Genomic DNA, 14,511 nt, shown 5'->3' with positions numbered 1-14,511 from the left:
ACATTGTTTTTTAACCTGTACCACAAAGTGACAGGTCCACACTTAGCACCCATTAGAGAGTGTGTTTGATTTTGCCCTGTCTAATGTACATGCCCGCGAGGGAGACCTTTTGACATGAATTTAAAAAAAAGCTTTTTACCAGAATATGTGAACAAAAGCCCTCGCCTTCATTTGCAGCTCATTTACAAACTGCCTGTCAAAAGTTTTTGGCATCATTGTGTAAATGTGTGAGATCTTGTGGTCATTCTGAGTCACTTTTTCTTTTAACCATATTGGAGTGTTTGGTTAGATTTATATAAAAGAAAATTAACATGTAAACAGTTGGTATTACATGTTTGTTGATGTGTTGTGCCTCCTGTACAAGTCAAGATTAGTTTATAAAAAGATGTCTCAGTTCCGTCTCACATTAACTATGGCAGAGAATACAATTCACATCAGCTGTAATTACAGTCTACAAACAAATTGTTTTTTTTTTTCCTTAGATGTTGTTTTAAGAGCTTCCTGCACCTTGCTATGATTTTCTGCTTTTGCTTGGCTAATGTTAGACACTATTACTACTTGATAAAAGGAAACACCAAAAGCTGCCTAATGATGGGAAAATTAAAAAAGCAGAGACACATTACCGAAGCAGACTGGCCAGCACATTAATGCTCATAAAATTGTAACGCTGATAAAGCAATTTAAAAGGCCATTCAGATAAGCATGTTATTATCAATGGGGACTTTTTAAGGGCGTATTCACACCTGCTTGTTTGTTTCGACACAGACAGCGTTTTCTCTATTGATTGATTAGTTTGGACATAATGGCCACAGTCACATGATGGTTTTTAATTCAGAATTAAAGTGTTCTGCGTCGTGTTTACATGGAAATAATAATTCTAAACTTAGGTTTACATGGAAAACCGGTTTATTCGGCTTTATTTAGGTCTGGTCGTTGGGAAGGGTTCTGATTGGACAGGGGGTGAAGGTTTATTAAGAAAAAAAACACAACAAACCTTTTCTTTTCGACTACAACATAGAAGACCACATAATAAGAACTGTTTTCACTTTTATTTTGATTGTAGTTTTGACGCAGCAGCTAGACAATAACACACAATTTCACTTTTGTCAGCTGAGCAGAAGAACGAGCGGCAGAAGACCACACTTTGGTCACTCAAAGCTAGCTGTTAGTGCAGCTGCTCTACCGCCACTATACAGGACATTGAGTGAAAAATGAACTTGATATTGGGATCTTAATAAAAGTTAATTCCTCTTTAACCTGACCTTGTATACACATAAATCCTAATGCTAATATAATTCGGAATTAAAGTTATTCTGAATTAAGTGGCTGGCTTATTCCTTTTTATTCAAAATTAGATAAGTCCTCTTTCTTGTAAACACTTAACTTGGTTAAAGCCGCTTTAAGTTAATTTGGATAGTTTTGCACAATCCAAGATGGCGGCGGCCTGGACTCCAGGCTAGACTATTTAATAAGACATGGATATAATGAAAAGAGTGGATGGACGGAGGCATAAACATGCAGAATTTCACACGAACACACACGGACCTCGGTAAACGGAACGGGCTTCACTAGACGACTGGCAATAGGACCCGGAGGCAGAGTAAATACGTCCCCGTACTGCATTCACAGGCAGTAATATCATCAGTTTATCATTTTACTAGTTGTTAGAGCTACTATCTTTACCAGGGAGCAACTACTTATTCCTGGTGATTGTTTTCCAGAGTTTTACTGGGCTTTTTAAGGGTGATTAATTCCTATCTCTGTTCCGCTCCGAGGTCTAAACTGAAACCGTGTGTTATTGTCGAGCTGCTGCTTCAAAACTACAATCAAAATAAAGGTGAAAACAGTTCTCATGTGTGGTGTTCTGAGTTATAGCCGACAATAAAAGATTTGTTGTGTATTTCTCCCGATAGACGTGATACGTCATGTTCGCCCCCTGTCCAACAGAGCCTTCCCAACCCCCAGACCTAAATTACCTAAAGCCAAATAAACCGGTTTTTCATGTAAACCTCAGTTCGGAAGTTACTATTTCCATGTAAACAAAGCAGAACACTTTAATGCAGAATGATTTAATTTGGAATAACTAATTCCGAATTAAAAACATCATGTAACCATGACCAATCATTCGCGCGTTGTTAGTGAAGCTCTGGTGCTTCATGTCCCAATGAAGCCTGTTCTGTTTGCCGAGGTCCATGTGTATGTAATTGCAGCAATCGCTCTCTGTAATAGTATACAACAATGTTTCTCAGTGGATAAACAGTAAAGTGCTAACTAACCTTTTTTTTTTTCTTTGAATGTTTTTGTTGTCAAAACACATCCTAAATTTGCCCATGAACATGAAAGAAAAGTGTGAGGCTAATGGTATTGCCTTGGTTTAATAAAAAAGGCCGTACCAAGTTTGTAATATTGTGATGGATGTTTTTAAAAATACCTGAAACATCATTGTGCCAACTATTTAAAGGAGCATAGGACAGGATAAATAAATAATAAATATAATAATAATAAAGCGACACAACAGTCGTTTGGGTAACTGCAGTCATCGGCCAAGCTGCGTGAACTCTTTAGCACCGCAGCTGTTGCTGTGACTAGAGGATGGATACCCGACCGAAGCCTGACGGTATTTGACTAGTTGGGTTCGGACAGATATTTATAGGTGGTGGTTGGGTTCAGTCATATAGTGTCCTTGTGAACAGCGTTCTTGGCATTCCTTTTAGCAGCAACTGTTGCAGTGAGCGCAGCTTCAGCACCTCCGGCAGGACCAACGAGCTTACCACTAAAACAAACATAAATGTGTCATTTGTATGAGGGAAAAAATTACGTTTCAGTCGTCGGGTTCGGGTTGGATATAAATATCTGAATGCCTATCGGGTTTGGGTTCATGAAAAATATAGCCCATTCTGCACTTCAACTGTGAGACGGTTTTATTTATTTACTGCTCATGTGACTGTTTTCCTGCAAGACCTGTCCATCGCGCTTGTCTGTTCAGTCTTCAAGCTTTCTTGTTCTTCTTCTCCTTTATTACCGGCAGAGTGGATGCCTTTCCAAGCCGTCGAGAATGCGCATTAACATTATTTGATGTCACGTCTGCAGGACTATGTGGGAATTGCAGAACAAAATGCATCACAGTCTGTTCAAGGCAATAAGGCATCACAAATGGGCATCACCCATTAGCATTAAAAGACTCACGCTCCTTTAAAGATAAAATATGCTTAGAGAGCTTCTGAATCGAGCACATTTTAAAAAATCACTCAAATTGTAAATACTAATTTATCTGAATACATTTACTTCAGATTTTAAGGGGAAAAAAAACTTTAAAACACTTGCGTTAGCACCATATAAGACCTACTGCTGCAGAGGTGAGTGACTACACTTAGCAGCAACACTTAACTCAAGCACACACAAAATTAATTTAAATTGTCCAAATCATCTAATCTCTGGCGTTAAGCCACAACACTGCGTCAACTCTTACCCCTTGAGTAGTAAACCAGTTTCAGCACACTGGCCTAGAAGATGCAAGGCCGTCTTCTTTGTTAACATGCTACGTCAGAGCCAGAGTGTCCTTGATCAGCAGGATCAAATATCAAAGGGGAATGTCATTCATTAAAAGTGACATTCTGAATACTGAACAACCCTATCTGAGTGGATTTTCTATCCAGTGTGAAGTCCTAAGTCTATGAAAGACATACACCAGTGATTTTACCAGATAGCATAGGCAATCTAATATATTGTACAACTATTTGAATGTTTTCAATTCTTTCTTTATTTTTCTTCCACGGCCCATGCCCTTGCTCCTTTTCTTTTAAACATAGTCTTTCTCATATTCAATGTTTGTTGAAAATTCGCTCTCCTGAATAATTCTTGTTCCACTTCCTTACACTTGTACTGGGATGCTGTTTTTAAAGAAAGACGGTGGAGAATGACAATGACAGTGCATTGACAACTATGAATTACCATTTTATGTAATAACTGTCGTAATGATGTGTTTGGACGGACCACTGAATATTCAGGTTTGAAAAATAGACAGTAGCAGGACGTTTATGAGTTTTGTCCTGTTTTGAGCAAATTACAAATCACAATGTTTTTTTTTTTTTATCATTATTCTTTTTTTGCTTGAGTTTTGCAGAGGATCTTAGAAATATGCCTATGTGGTAAACCCCTTTTGCAGTAGGTGTACTGTTCACTCACTGTTCACATGATTCCATGACCACCAGCTTAATCTCTTGAGTTGTATAGAACTGCACTTGGCAGGGGTTACAGAGAACTGAATAATCCCAAGAGCCTGCATTGATCAAATGACTTCCCTCGCTAAAACATCTTAACACATACTAACCTAAGGGACATTTTATAGCTATAGTTACAGGAAGTGTGATACAAGGCATGTTCTGTTGTATCGCAGAATAAGAGTGGGCTTGGATTAAAATCCACATTGTTGTGGAAGCCCAGAGAGCGAGTGCAAGTGGTACCGACCACAAAATGCTTTGCCACTGTCAGAGTCCTGCCATCAACGCAACTCGAGAGCTTTACGGTCAAAACATGGGGAGAAAGACACAGGAGCTCATTGGAGCTGTGCGTCTGGAGCGATCCATGGATCTCCACTGAGAGCATCTTCTCTGCACCGCAGCCACTGGACTCCACACGCTCCGCCGTGGGTGCATGTCCAACCTTCTCTCTCTCACACACACACACTTTACTCTGCACTTTCTTATTCAATGACTGTTAATTTTGACTAGTGTTTTCATTTAAATTATTTTCTTATACTGAAAAGGTTAACTGGAGTCTTTTTTTCCATCTCCGCTCATCTTTGCGGCCCTTATGAGTTCCGCCTACTTTATATATTCATCATAGGGAAACACGCTAAATGGATTGTGGGCGCTTTGTGACGCGCTGAAGACGCACAGCCCTGATTCCCTAGGTTTTGTACTGTGGAGTGAAGTTTGCACGTTTTAATACCCCGAAACCTTTAGTGAATACGTCGCTTAATGTGCACACATATCAAAGTTATAGATCTACGTAATTCATTATGTCATGTATTTTAATGTTTATATTAAGGCTCCAAGTGAACGGACCTGCACGCCACCAACCTGCACAGTATAGCGTAGGTAAGCTGTGCCTGCGCTCGTGTGCACTCTGTTGCGGCCCTACAACTTCACAAAATTATGAGTTTACCTCTGAAGGTTTTGACGCAGTGTAGGCTCAGGTTTGTCCTGTAGCAGAAACAATTTTAAGGTGCATCTCAGGGTCAAGTTCACATTTTACAATGTTTATTGCAGTGACAACTGCTGTAAGTAACTTAGTTTTTATATATTTACACCATTACTGTTAGCACCAAAAAATCCTCATTCATCACTCACATGCATCTCTTCCTCGTTCTGAAATTCATTGTCCTTGTCACTTCTGTCACGAATGATTATAGAATCCTGTTGGACAGCAGCTCGTTTAAATGCAAAAACCATTCATGAGCTCCTTTGCATTGACCATTTATGGTAGGATGTGGGCGCGTCGAGGGCGGCCTACGAAGTGAAAACTCCTACGCCAACTTCAAGCTGGGTTGTGATTTATGAAGGGAAAACTGTGTGCAGGTGAGCTATGCATGCTTTTATAATACAGAAGTTTTCAGATTTTAGAGTTTCTACATACATTCACTTTTAGTTTAAACTCTACTCAATGTTTCATGAATGAATGCCCGGGTGCCTAATATATAACCATTGTGTATGCCCAAAATGGGGCCTGAAAGATATGCATGATATACACAGATATACAAATGTTGGAAAACTCAGCTACATTGTAGAGCACTATGCGACTGTAAAAAATGAAGTGATACCAGTGAACAACTTGTCTGCATTAACTCAAACTAGTGCAGTGCCCGTAGGAAGTATGTCTTGCTATAGAAAAGTGGGAGGTTAAGTAGCTTTTTCATGTATGGTTTACATGGGAGCTTTAATTCCTCTTTAATTCAGAATAAAAGTTAAATCCTATTTAAACTGACTTTGTAAACACTCTGAGGGGCGGATTCAGTAAAGGTTTAGTGGTAGTAAAACATGTGCCAGCGTCCCTCCACTCGCCAATAAGGAGTACAAAGCCCAAGGAATCAGGAGTGTGCCACCGCTGCGCTTCTCAATGCATCCTCAATTCATTTAGCACATTTCCCCCTAATGAATATGCATAGTAGGCAGATCTATGAATATGGGAGGAGGAAATGCAAATAAATTAATGCATGGGAGCAATGCGATTCATGAAATCTGGAACTGTTTGCGGTGATAGTTTTAGTACCAGAAAATAGTACGACACACACACACACACACTCACTTTTTTCATTATTATTATTCCTCACCGTAGTTACAAACGTTGCTCACTGAGGACACCTGCTGGTCAATATTTACGAGGTGTTTTTAGGACCCACTTTAGTTGTTTTTAGCCTTTTGTGCAGTTACTCCTGTAGATTCTATGCAGCTTTCAACTTATCCTGAGTTGTTGCTCCCAGGCTTTGGAACAGTCTTCCACTCTCTCTGCGTTCAATTGACTCTGTTGACACTTTTAAGACCTATTTATTTGTTCAAATTTTAATTAGCTACTCTTGGGCTGCTATGATTTTATGTTGTCTTGACCTTTTGTATTGTAATTATTGCCTGTGAAAGGTGCTATATAAACAAATCTTTCTTACTTACCATGACTACCTGTTAACATTGAGCTGTTCTGCAAAATTTTAGGAAATAATTTATGAACGGCATCATTGCAGTCAACAACAACAACTCTGACGTTGCACACCCTTGAACCAAGCAGCAGCCATGTTGAAAGTCTCAGGTGAATCTGAGCCTGATCCGCAGAGATATTTGAGACGCAGACACACACATACACACACACACAGAGAGAGGTTCGTTGCTTTATCAATAGATAGATAATTTCATTCACAAGTATTGTTAGTATCAACAATTATCTTTGCACAATATGTTGCATTGAGGTGGTATGTGCTCTGCAGAGTTTTTTTCTGTAATGTAATAGACTTTAAGTACATTCCAAATTGATTTGACTAAAATGTGACCCTAATAAACCAAGATTATCACCTGTTTGTTTGTAAATGCTCAAGATTGGCCAAAATCTGCTGTTTTGGCAGCAATTTAGATTTTTATTTTAAGAGGTAAAGGGCTCAAGTTACAGCTTGGGAACATTGGTATTCTAAATCAGCATACCCAAATTCACCAAATAAGCTTACTTTCCCACTTTTACCCCCAAATGCTCCTAACATTCAGCTCTTTGAGAATCAGGCCTAGTCTTTTTTTTTTTTTTTTTTTTTTTTTTTTTTTTTTTTTTTTTTTTTTTTTTTTTTTTTTTTTTTTTTACCTTGTTTGCACATGCTGTTGAAGGTTAACACTACAAGAAGTGCAATCTTTTAACAGCAATGCATATTTTATTATTGCAATTAAATAAATGAATTTATTTCATTGCATAATTGTGACCATCACCAGCCCTCCCTAGGGAAGGGTAAATACTTTATTAAAGGGAGGATGTAAAAGAGAGAGGGCAGTGTTACACCAGGGTGAGGGGGGTGGGGGGGGGAGTTAACAGGGAGGAGGGATACAAGATAGGAAAACGAATGGGTGGGGAATAATCAATAAGTTTCAAGTGATGTGATGTGAAATTGTGGTTGTGTATGTTGTGCTTATTGTTGTGTTATCAAGCCAGTCTGGTGACCAGTGTGCGGCTTAGGAATAATGATGGTGGCTGTGAGCAGAGGAGGAAGTGAGTGGAAGTTACATAAAACAGGTATTTGGGAACAACGTGTCTATGGTTGAGCCCAGTATGAGTGTTATCCCGCAGCCCGAGGCCAGTGCGTCCATGACAAATGTGATTCCAAGAGCCGCTACTGCAAAACCCATAAGCCGCCCCCGGGCCCGAAGAAGCAGTCGGGCCAGCAGAAAGAGCGAGAGATCTAGGGGCCCCCGGCGACCACCCCACGGCCAAGCAGCCCCCCGAACGCCCCCAAGGTCCCAAGCCGAGAGGCTGCCATTGCCCCCCCCATACACACCCGAAAAGCCCCCAAGGAGCCAAGGACCCAGCGCACCACACCACCGACTCCAACCCCCAACCCCCAGGCCCCCCAGCCCCCCACCCCCCCACCACCACCCACACCCCCGCGCCCAGCCCCCCGAGGGGAGGGCCCAGAGAGCCCCCCGCCCGAGACCCCAGCGGAGGAGCCAAAGCCCACGCCCAGCAGACGACCAGAGCCACGCCGAACGGGCAGCCGGCGGGCCCCCGCCGGTGAGCCCAGAGCCAGCAAGGACCCGACCCCAGGCCAGGAGGACCCGGAATGGATGCAGCACCAGGAGCAGCCCGCCCAGGGCGAACGACCACACCCCAAGCCGCATACGGCACCAGGGGGCCGCTGGGAGTCCCCCCGCCGGTCCCCAGGCACCCCAACCTAGCCCCCCCGGGCGCCCCAGATGCTGATGCCGCCCGCGCCACGAGCTTCAGTTCTTTAAAGCCAGGGCCCCCTCCAGAGGCCAAGCCAGACCGCCCCGCCGGGATGTGGCCCCCTAATTTAACCCCGACACTCTGCCTCACGGGGGACTGCCCAAGCAGGGGCCGCACCAGAAGGTATGCAAGGGCGCGGCACGCGCCACCCGCCCCAGAAGACCCCCGCCAGGACCGGCCCGGCCAGCCGGCCAAGCACCCCGGGCCCCAGGAGCACCCCCAGGGACCAGGACCCCCCAAGGGCAAGCCCCCGGGCCAAGCCCCCCGGGACGCGCCCCCCACCCCAGCCCAGGTCCCGGCCACAGCCCAGCAGGACCGCACAGCCCCAGACGGCACAAGGCCGGCAGCCCAGGGCCCGCCGCCCCCCGGACAGCGCAAGCCACAGGGCAGCGCCCCCCGCCGGCCCGCGAGCAACCGGCGACCCCCACCGCGGGGACGGAGGCACCCCAACGGCACACATCCAGCGCGGGACAGCAGCCCCCAGCCAAAGATGCCCCGGACCCACCCACCAGTCCGCAGATGGCAGGACATACCCACCAGGCGGCCGAAAGCAACCTCAACCATCGGAACAGCTAACGCCGCCCCCCCAGTAAACAGCATCATCCCGAGGCGCCAAACAACCCTGCCCCAACCCCGGTGAGGACACCAGCACCCCCCCAGCACACCCACCCCCCAAACCGGCGAGGCAGGCCGCCCCGGGCCCGCACACCGCGGGGCCCGCCCCCAAGGCCACCAGGAGACAAAGCAAGCACCAAGCCACACCCAAGGGGGAGAGGCACCCCCGCGCCCCACCCGGCCGACACAGCCCGGAAAGACCCCGCAAGGAGAGACCCCGGCAAAGCCCCCCCGAGACCCACCGCCACGCCCGACCGCACCATCTTGATGTGCTTTTACTCTATGCAGTGGCCCAGCCACCAACAGAGGGGCCAGGCCCCCACCGGAGAGGCCCAAATATGTGTACCAACCCACCACCCTGTTATGGTGCCTCTCCATTCCCCAATGGAGAGGCACTTCCCGATCCCCTGTGTGAATGTGTGTGTTTGGTGAATGTATGGGGTGTAATTAAAAGAAGGGGGATGGAGGGGAGCGGTGCTCCCCCTCCAGCCTCTGTGGATTTATGTGTATGTGGTGTAATAGGCCGGAGGGTGTAAATGATGATACACCCTCCGGGGGGTGACATGTTGAGATGCGATTAAAATTGGAGGGATTAGTAGGGCAACTAGAGGTGGGAGGGCCGCCACCTGTGTTACTATGTAGTGGCATGGTAACCCCCAGCCCCACCATCCAGCCCCCCAAGGGTTGGGTATTGGTGTGTGGTGCATTTTCTGAGTGAGCCAGACCAGCTGGGAGTGGGGTGAAGTGAACATGTAGGAGGCCTGTCCAGTGTGAGCCGGGCCCGTCCGCGTGGCGGGCCACGCGAGAGGGTAGATGGCGCAGACGGGCAAGTGGCACTGCGGGCCCCGGAACAGCACAGCCGGAGACCCCCCCCCACGGCACCCCCCCAGACCGCGCCGGCCCCGCAGAGCACGGCGACACCCCCCACCCCCGGGCACAGCCAGGCACCAACAACATCCCCCGGCGCCCCAGGGGGCGACCCCCGCCGCCCGCCGGCCCGGAGCAACGCCACCCCGCCACCAAGGGGAGCGGCCGAGCAGGGGGGAGGCCCATGCCCGCACCAGGGCCAGCACAGGCCCACCCGGCGCCACGATACAACACTCTCCACCGGGAGGCGGCCCCGGCCCCCCCGACGAGAGAGGACGCCATCCACCGCCAAGCAGGGCCATCCCGCCAGCCACGGACCGGCAAGCCAGAGTACCGAAGCACCCCCAGCCCGGAACCGCCCCCCCACACCAACGGCGCCAATAGACCCCCCCCCCCCCACGGAGGCAATCCCCGACGACCCACGCACCGGCACGAGACACCCCCCCGACGCCAGCACACCCCGAACAACAGCGGGCCCAAGGCCACCAGCCCCGCCCCGCCCAAGGCCGCGCAGCGCCGCCACGAGCCGCGGCCGGTCCCCGGGCAGATTGCCGGAGAGCACCTCCCCGGACACGTAGCCCAAGGATCCGCCCCCGGGGCACCCCCGCCCCGGAATCGCGCCCACGGCGCCCGGTGCACCCAGCCAGCAGACCAGCCAATCCCAACGCGGATCCACCGGGCGAGGAACCACGCGCCGCGCCCCCGCACACCCGCCCAATACGACCCCCGGGGAGGCCCCATAGTACCCCTCACCCCACCCCCTAGCCATAACGTCCACACCCCGGCCATTGCGGTCGTACAAAAAGCCCCCGAGGGGGCCCCGCCTGGCTCGTCGCGCAAGCGACATCCCTAGCATAGGTGCGCCCCAGGGAGCCAAGCCAAGGACCCGCAAGGGCCGACGGAGCAACCCACAGCCACACCCCGCCACCCAGCAACCCAGGAGGCAATCGCCGACCCCGGGCAGCAGCCACCCCCAAAGCTACCCCCACCCCGGATCCCCCCGGACCGGAGCCAAGGACCCCACCACCCCAGGCCCCCCAACGAGACCACCCCCCAGCCAACCCACCCGGCACGGCACCGCCCGTCCCCCAGGCGGGAGCCACAGCCCCCCCACCAGTGCCCCAGGCCAACGGGAGCCCCCCAAACCCAACCCCACAGGATGGCGGGCGCAAGAGCAAAGGAGGAGGAGGGGGGGAGGACGAGACAGGGGGACAGGGAGCAAGGGGAAGGAGCGGCAGGGGAGCACGCAGGGCCCCAGCCCCAGAGACCAACCAGATGCGCATGCAAGGGGCAACGGCGCCAAATCAAACAGCCCCGGGACCCCGTGAACACCCAGAAGGAATGCACACCCGTGCTGAGGCAACAAGGCACCCCGGCAACCCACCCCAGCCATCCTGACCAAGACCACCCCAGAGGCCCAAGGCGGCCCCGGCCTACAGTTGGGCTAGTGTGTTAGTAAAGAGTGGTGCTGGCAGTCGCTTGCAGGCTAGATCATCAGGCTTTTAAAAATTTAGATTTAATGCAATTAAAAAAGGAGTCCAACGCTCCTCAAAGCACGTTATTTTTTTTTGTTTTCTGAGAGCAGACATCTTTTCCATGGAAATAAATTCTGTGAGGAGATTTTGCCATTGGTTTATGTTTAAGGATTTTTTGTCTTTCCAATTTAGTAATATTGTTTTTTTTGCTATGGCTAGTGCCGCAAGGATTGATTGTGATTGGTTTGCTGGAGGTTGAAGCATTGTCAGGTCTCCAATCAAACAAAGATTTGGAGATAAAGGAATTCTGTAGTCCAAAATGGAGGACAGTTTTTCAGTGATTAGAATCCAAAAGTGTTGAACTGGGGAGCAAAGCCATAAGGCATGTAAATAGGAATCCGCTGTATTCTGGGTGCACTGAGAGCAGATGTCTGTTGCTGAGAAGCCCATTTTATGCATTTTCTGTTGGGTAATGTGGGATCTGTGGAGGACCTTGTATTGAATTAGCTGAAGGTTTGTGTTTTTTGTCATCTTAAAAGTATTACAACAAATTTCTGCCCAGAAATCAGTGCTCGGGGTGATTGAGAGTTCGGCCTCCCACTTCGCGATTGGTAAGTAATTACAGTTAGTGTTCGAAAGCGCTCTGTATATTTTTGAGAGTTTTTTTGATTTTGTTGAGATTTTTTTCATATATATAGCCAGTTCTGGAGGTTGTAACGTAGTTAAGTCTAGTGGAGTGGTTTTCTTTATTGTCTCTGTTACTTGTAAGTACTGTAGAAAGTTACTTTTATTTATATCGAATGCTTGGGTTAGATTGTTATATGACCTGATCTTGTCATTTTCAAAAAGGTCTTGGAGATGAGTGATTCCACTCTCTTCCCATGTCTTCAGATAGAGTGGTGTTTTTTTATTTTTAAAGTCGGGGTTGTGCCAGATTGGAGAGAGTATACTAGTTTTTAATTGGCCATTTGTGATGTCCAGGGCTTTCCACCATGCAGTCAGTGTGGAGGCAATTAGTGGGTTTTTAAAGCAGTTGTGATGTTTGAGGGTCGCAGTGATAAAAGGGAGATCAGAGAGTTTAATGTGTTTGCAGTCTAACTGTTCTATTTCTAGCCAGGTGTTGTAGTATTCTTTTGGATTTAGCCATTCTGTTAAATATAGTATTTGGTTTGCTAAGTAATAATGCATGAAATTAGGGGCTTCTAAACCACCCTCGTCTTTGTTTTTTTGAAGGGTAGAAAGGCTTATTTTAGGTTTTTTATTTCTAGTATAGAATTTTGTAGTTGTAGAATCTAATCTTTGAAACCATTGTTTTGGTGGTTTCAGTGGTATCATTGAGAACAAGTAGTTTATTTTTGGTAAGATTTTCATTTTAACTGAGGCTATCCTGCCAAGTAGTGAGATGGGGAGATTGTTCCATCTCCGCAGATCTTCTGTGACTTTGTCCAACATCGGATCATGATTTAGTTTAATTAATTCATTTAAGTTTGGTGATATATTTAAGCCTAGATATTTAATTGTATTTGTGGTGGAGGGGTGTTGTGGATTTTGGTGTGCAGGATTCCAAGAGTTTTTTGTCAAAGGGAGGATTGATGATTTTGTCCAGTTAATGGAATAGTCTGATAATTTAGAGAAGCTGTTTATTAGATTAAATACTTCCTCTAAAGAGGATTGCGGTTCTTCCAAATAGAGTAAAATGTCATCCGCGTAGAGATTAATTTTGTGTTCTGAGATGGATGAGTGGATTCCTTTAATAACAGAGTTCTGACGTACAGCTGCTGCGAGAGGTTCAACGAATATTGCAAAAAGCAAAGGTGAGAGTGGACAGCCTTGTCTGGTTCCCCTCTGCAGTGTGAAGCTTTGGGATGTTATTTTGTTTGTGGTTACTGAGGCCTTAGGTTTATTGTACAGGGTGGAGATCCATTGTATGAATGATTCTCCGAAGCCAAATTTGCCAAGGACAGTTAGGAGGAATGACCAGTTTACTCTATCAAATGCTTTTTCTGCATCGAGTGACAAGATTATTGTTTTCTTTTTAGAGTTCTGTGCCGTGTTGATCACATTAAACAGTCTTCTCACATTGTCTGTGGAGTGTCTATTTTTAATAAAACCTGTCTGGTCTTGGTGTATAATTGACTGTACTACTTTCTCTAACCTAGATGTGAGTGCTTTGGAAATAATTTTTAAGTCTGTGTTAATAAGTGAGATGGGACGATAGCTTGAGGGTAATATGGGGTTTTTGTCTGGTTTAAGTAACAATTTAATGTTCGCTGTATTCATGTGACCTCCTACATGCCCTTTATTTTTGATCTCTGTTACTACTCTGAAAAATAGTGGAGCCAGCATTGACCAGAAATGTTTAAGGAATTCAGCAGGGAACCCATCTGGACCTGGTGCTTTGCCTGTTGACATGCTATCTAAAGCATTTTGTAATTCTTGTAAGGTTAATGGTGAGTCTAAGGTGGTTTTCTGATCTATAGTGAGCTGTGGTAGGTTTAGTTTATTAAGAAAGGTTTTAATATCTTCAGGGTCAGGGTTTAAATTTGATGAGTATAAGTTTTGATAATAATCATGAAAGATGTTATTAATGTCCTGAGGTAAGTTTAAAGTTTGACCTGCGTTATCAGAAATTGCTGCTATAAAGGAATTTTCTTTATTATGTTTGAGCTGATTTGCTAAATATTTGCCTGATTTATTATTGTAGTCAAAGTTTTTGTATCGTAATTGTTGCAAAATGAAGTCGGTTTTTTTAGATAAGATGATATTCAGATTAAGTTTTGTATTTTGGAGTTTTTCCCATAAAAGTTCAGAAGGGTTAGCTGCGTATTCTTCCGTAAGTTTTTTGATCTTTTCTTCAAGTGTTTTTTCTGCTATCTGTTCCTGTTTTTTCTTAAAAGAAGAGTATGATATAATCTTCCCTCTAATGACAGCCTTGCCAGTTTCCCAGAGTAAGGACGGTGATATTTCCGGGGAGTCGTTTGTCAATAGAAAGTCCTCCCATTCTTTTCTTATAATTTTTTCAAATTTACTGTCATTAAGTAATGAAGTGTTAAAGCGCCATAGAGAGGATACTTTCTGATTAGAG

The sequence above is a fragment of the Gouania willdenowi genome, chromosome 3 (genome assembly GCF_900634775.1).
Source record: "Gouania willdenowi chromosome 3, fGouWil2.1, whole genome shotgun sequence".
NCBI lineage: Eukaryota > Metazoa > Chordata > Actinopteri > Blenniiformes > Gobiesocidae > Gouania > Gouania willdenowi.
Note: the sequence above shows the minus strand (reverse complement) of the source record.